General features: G+C 39.3%; 2 long non-coding RNA genes across 3 annotated transcripts; one reads left to right on the top strand and one right to left on the bottom strand.

The window, feature by feature from the left end:
* Positions 1 to 737: 737 nt before the first annotated feature.
* Positions 738 to 1,468, bottom strand: LOC107278354 (uncharacterized). The gene is made up of 2 exons (XR_001548200.3): positions 1,172 to 1,468; positions 738 to 1,074 (listed from the first exon to the last, which is right to left on the bottom strand). It is a non-coding gene; the product is annotated as an uncharacterized lncRNA (long non-coding RNA).
* Positions 1,469 to 3,464: 1,996 nt separating this feature from the next.
* LOC112939872 (uncharacterized) lies at positions 3,465 to 4,326 on the top strand. 2 transcript variants are annotated; one of them, XR_003243790.2, is made up of 2 exons: positions 3,465 to 3,869; positions 4,027 to 4,326. It is a non-coding gene; the product is annotated as an uncharacterized lncRNA (long non-coding RNA). The 2 variants fall into 2 exon arrangements; XR_010734584.1 differs by having other exon boundaries at positions 3,465 to 3,905.
* Positions 4,327 to 6,213: the final 1,887 nt, after the last annotated feature.

The following is a 6,213-nucleotide window of genomic DNA, read 5'->3' as shown; positions in this document are numbered from 1 at the left end:
CATCAATGTGTTCGTTCTTATCAAGAACATGCCTCCAGACAGAAACATAAATTTAGGCTCACTTCTGATGCCTGCAAACAAAATCAACATCTTCAGAGAGAAGGGTGATCTCAAGATTAGTGTTTAAAATTAAACTAACAACATCCACAGTGGTTTTCATTACTAAAAAAATCTGCAAACAGAACAAACACACCAATGCCGTAGAAAAGATGAAACAAGTGCTTCCATGACAAATATCTACCTTTTAAGACAAGGCATGACCATCAAAAGTTTACATGTATAGTATGCGCATAAGGAGTGGAATCATCACCAAATAGTTCTGTAGACTACTGTAACAGCATACTTAAGAACAAGCACAACAGTGACTGCTTAGAAAACTAGCAACCATATATTTTCCCTGCTGATGAAGTCATAAATTAATCATCAGTAAGGATACATGTATACAAGGAAATATATGTCCTCACATTGACATACTTTAGAACAAAGTGAATATTAAAAAGATCCCAATTACGAAGGTGAAACATGGACACTAGATAAATATGCTCATTCAGACCTCGATATGTCTGTGCTTAGTAAATACTGCCAGTCGTTATGTCCATGTAACCATTCAATTTTATATACTTTGGGCATATTCAGTACTTAGTACAGTATTATGCATATATTGGATATGTCCAACATGTCAGAAAATATTTATAGTCTATAGTCCATCATAACATTCAGTTCAAGAGACATTGGTCAGGTAAAAATTCAAGAATTTCGTATCGGTGAGATAAAGTCTTAACCTACAAAATCAACATTTAAGGAATGTTTCAAACAAATAATAAATAAATTTTCATAACATTAATAGTTGCAGATTCATACAGTAAGTTTAAGCAACCAGAAAAGTGTGAAATTTGATTTATGTGCAACAGATCGACACAGAAGGAAACAAAAAATCACCGCTTACTACCGCCTGCTGTGCTTCCCACCATTGGCCATCGAGGTAGTCCTAACATCCTGCCTGCTTACCGCTGCCCCCCAGGTCTCCAGCTCTGCCGAGAAATCCAGCCAGGTCGCTCCATGGCTGGCTTCGCCCTGCAACAGGAAGGGGATCAAACATTAAGGCTTATGGTGACACTACGTATGGGTTGGAAAATAGGATTTCATTGATTTCATTCACTGATTCACTCACCAAGCCGTTGTCCAGACTCCTGTCGGATCGGCTGCCGCGGAGCAGCCTGCTCTATGCCTCGCGGCCGCAGCCACCGTGCCCCGTTGTCCAGTCGGCCGCCCTGGAGCAGCGCCGCTCCCGCCGGCTGCCGGGGTCTCCATGCCTCACGGCCGTGCTGCTGCAGGCGCCCCGCCCTCCTGCCGGCCACCGGGCTCGACGCTCTCCTAGGCGGCGGGCGCTGGCTTGGCCCTGGAGTTCTGTACTGGTTCCTCAATCCTCTGCCTATTACTTGCGTGGATTCAGGGGAGGTGAAGGGGTGGGGGAGATCATTGGCACTAGGAGATATTTGATGAGAGATTGGGCGCGCCACGAGAGGGATTCGGCATTCGGCGCGGTGCCAAGATTTCGCGCGTCAATGAAAATTGGCGCGGGTAAATTGCCGCCAGGAGGTGGATTTGGCGCCACCGATACAGAAGGGACATTTGGTTTTTCAGAATAAGTCGCGGGCACAGGGTGGACTATAAAGGAACAGGTATCACGACAAAAAATAAAAAATAAAAACCATGTGTGTTTCTTTTTTTTCATTTTTCTTTAGGGATAAAAATTCTTTATGCAAGTGTTTTTCTCCTTTTTTTTAAGCTGACTGAAACAGACTTTCAAATCAGATTTTATCAAGATTTAGAAACTTTTTAACCTAGATTTGAAAACTTTTTAACTCTAAATTTGAAAAACTTTCAACTTAGATATTAAAAGTTTTCAACTTAGATTTGAAAACTTTCAAATCCAGATTTGGAACTTTAAACTTGGATTTCAAAACTTTCAGTTCAGATTTAAAAAAATTCAAGTCAAGATTTGACAACTTTCAACTTTCAGGTGCTCACCGACTCGTAGGTGGCCGTGGCGAGCAGCGGCGACAAGAAGACGTCATCGTCGCCGAGGGAGGATGGCGGCATGTGCTAGGGGGGAGGGGAATGGGACGCCGGTAGTGCGCGCCCTAAACCCATCCGCACGTCGATCGAGTCGTCTTCTCTCGCTGCCCCCATCGTTGCTCATCATCCTCCTTCACTGCCACCGGTTGCCGACATCGCATCCACCCTTGATGCACCACAAGAGCTAAACTTAACTCTCTCAATGAGTTCCTCAGGTTTAGTGTCATCTAGGCGATGCCTCTTATCGCTAGTGGCGATGCTACTTGATATGACCGATGGATGGGGCCACGTCGTTACATCTAGCGATAACCCCAAGGTAGTGCTGGTGGGCGATAGTTGCGACGAGGCAATTGAGCGCTCAAAAGCGTGGCATCCAAAGGTGTACACGGAGTGGGCCTGACCTGCCCACTTACTCCCTCCGTCCCAAAAAAAAAAGACAAACCATGGGTTTACGTGTCCAACGTTTGACCGTCCGTCTTATTTGAAAAAATTAAAAAGACAAGTCACGCATTAAGTATTAATCATGTTTTATTATCTAACAATAATAAAAATACTAATTATAAAAAAATTTCATATAAGACGGACAGTCAAACGTTGGACACGGAAACCCAGAGTTTGCCTTTTTTTGGGACGGAGGGAGTAGTGGTTTGTTTGGTGTTAGCACCTAGGCACAAGGGTAGAGGAAGGTGTTGATGGGACGTTGACCCATTTTTGCCCGCTAAACTTTCCTCTTTCATGGAACTCCTCTTCCTCTAAGCCAACTTCCTTCTGATCATATGGAATTCTATGTGGAGAGAGGGTTTGACTAGCAAGTAGCTACTCGACGAATGATCGGTGGGTTGTGACATCTAGTTTTTCACGTGGATTTGCCATGGGGCAGTTGCAATCATTATGTGGGCATGCATTGGTGGGATAAGGTAAAATCAAAGTTGTTGCGTTAAGTGCGATGAAACAATGAGCTACAGGAGTTCGCTTGTATATATATATTTTTTAAGAAAATCATGAGCTGTAGTTAGGAGTAAATACGGATATGTATTTTCAAAAGTAAACGAACATAAAAACCGACTCATACATGGATAACGTACCAAAATACCGGCAAAATAGTAGAGATTTCGTAAAAAATAAATTAAATTTCAGAGTAAATTTGATAAGCTTCTATTTATAATCAATACTCTATAAAATTATTGATTGAGGTTATACCTTGAAACCATTGTAATTTTTAATGTGTGTTTGCTTATTACAGTAAACATAAACACGTAATTTTTGTTGGAGCACAAAGTTGTGTCCAAATAATTTTGGGCGCGTAAATATTTGTAGTGACCGCGAAAATTTCCCTCCAACTCCCTCAAAACCTCAATTAGAGGACCTATAACTAACTCGTCTTCTAGTCTTCCAGATCAGATCTCAAAATTCTCCTCTGAACTTTTCCCCTCTCGTGAGACTCCTCGTCTCCTGCTCGGCTGCTCCCACCAGATCCACGCTGCTGCAGTCTGAACTGGTGAGAAGCAGGCAAGAGGAAGCACTCATCTTCTTCTCTCCTCATCCTTTTTCCTTTCTCTGCTGCAGTCTGCAGTTCGGCTATCTTCCTGGGCGTGCTCTGTGGCTCAAGGTGAAAAATGGCGATGCAGAGAGTAGCGGCTGAGGCAGTGGAGGGCATATCAGTACATGACATCGCCACATCCACGAGTGGTGGCGAGACGGAGGGCAGCCGTGGCCTTCCTCGTCGGCTTGCAGCGCGGAGCCGTGGAGGCAGCGGGCAAACTCGACGGCTGTGGCAACACAACAGGAGTGTATGTCAATACTTCCATAACTCAATGTGTAGCGAGGTCCTTGTTTGATGCTCCAATGCTCCATATATACATTTTTTTCTTAAGAGAATGATTCATATATAAAATTCATGTGAATTTTATGGGCTAATAGAGATATCTTCATCTTGATGAACTGCAGGTACTGCACACATTCAAGACTTGTACTATACAATGCAAGTGTATACGCATGCAGTAGATGACCAAGTTCAACTTAGAGCAAAAATGATGATTATTCAGATGTTTATCTCATCAATGGATCTACGGCAAATAATTTTACAAAGAATAGAGAAATAGATGCACATTTTAATATTGTATGTAGAAACGGTACTTACTATTAAGACTTGTTATATGGCTTGATGTAAATAACACTTATTTTGTTTCATGCGTGCTGATCTGTGTTATTTGAGACAAGTGATTGTTATAAATATATGTTTTTCTATATTATGGGAAATGCAAAAGGCATCCAATTCAAGAATAAATTGGTACTTAGACCGTTATTGGTAATAAAAAAGTGTAGTTAAAAACAGAGAAACTGTGTTACTAGGCTAAAATATATGTTACAGGGCCTATGCCAAGGTGTTGCACCGTGCAATATGAGGCTGTAATATGTGTTACAACGAAATGATTGTAACATCTTTTTTTTTATGTTGTAACACTAGTCATGTGCTACTAGCGAAATGGTTGTAACACCTATTTTCATATGCTGGAACACTAATTATGTGCTACTAGACTATACGCCTGTAACATGGGCAATAAGAACACATAAATTTTGTGTTACTACAGATCTCAGTAACACCTTTTTATGGATATAGTAGCACATAGCCGTGTTACTATAGCCCTGTCCTGGTGTAGTTAATCCTCTCATTCCACTTCCTCAATCTACTGATGCAAGAACTTTTGAGACTTAGACAAAAACATCTTTTTGGCTGCTTTAGCTATGATACTTTAAGCTTAATTCACCACCAAAATATGGTCCAAATGTTTCTATTTGAATGCAAGGATGTAAAGTTGGAACCTTTTTAAGTTATGTAAACACACCTTGGATCAAGTGAAATATGTTGTGACATGCTAATTATGTGTTTCACAAGGATAGCTTGACATTATGCTGATGTTTAAATATTGGCTTCACAATGATAGGTGGTATTATGATGCTTTTTAGCAAACCATGCCTTTACAACTATAATTGTTGCAAGACTATTGGCTGCCTTATCTTTTTGTATGGTGTGTCTTGAGAAAGTCTTCATAGCTTACGGAAAAACATGGATGGAGGCATAATAGCTTGAAGAGTTGAAGTAATTATGGTTCATGTGCTCACTTAAAAAAGTGTTTAATGTTAATGTTGAATCCTGAACTTGAAGAAGATTTTTTGAAAGTGTAGTTAGATGTCGCTATGTAGTAAATATCCAATACATGGATTTAATGCTGCATAACGCTGCATATATATACACACATACAAGATCAAACGAACTGAACTGTATGCGCACGCCACAACACCTAGTACACATATACTAGCTAGCCACTTAGTCGCGCAAAAGCGCATGAGCATAACCTACCTATATAATTAGGCCATTGATCATGACATTAATTGAACGTACCGGTTTCATAATGTTAATTTCTTCATTCTTAAATATACTCCATTAATTTCTATATATATAAGTATTTCTACTTTGTTTAGTAAATAGTAAGATTAAGGTGGAATGATCTCTTTCAGTCACTTATTATCAAATTTTGAACTTCTCTGATTGCTCTTTCCGAATGTCTGATTGGCTAAAAATACTTAGATATGCATTAAAATTAGTGTCCTGAAGTGCTTATATTTTTATATAAAATTCGAATCATAGAAATACTTATTTTTGAAAATGATGCATCAGCTAGTGATGTAAATGGATGAACGTTATAATTGATTGGCATTAAAAAGTAGGCAAAGAAATTAAATAGGATATGACTTTGTTAGTTAAGATAAAGGAGTAGATATAGAAATAGCTAATATTTTATGATAAATTTTGAATGTTAAAGGTAGTTATGTTTTAGGACGAAACCAGCAATAACATTAAGTGCTCCTAAATGTAGGGTGTGCGGGTATGCGTTCGTAGGGACTGATTTAAAATAAAATTGGTATGTAGTGGATACTACTAAGATGTTGTGTGTTGCTCCAATAACAAGCAAAAGTAATATAACAAAGTATTTACATGTATACTCTCGTACATTATAGATATAAACTTGCATATAAATTCAATGCAAATTTACAGCTAAGGCTTCATATTTTTTTTCCTTTATTTAGTCAGAAGATTAATTAAGAAAACATATATATATTGTATAATACATT

Source organism: Oryza sativa, chromosome 8 (assembly GCF_034140825.1).
Source record: "Oryza sativa Japonica Group chromosome 8, ASM3414082v1".
Classification (NCBI taxonomy): domain Eukaryota; kingdom Viridiplantae; phylum Streptophyta; class Magnoliopsida; order Poales; family Poaceae; genus Oryza; species Oryza sativa.
This window is presented reverse-complemented; position numbering and strand designations above follow the sequence as displayed.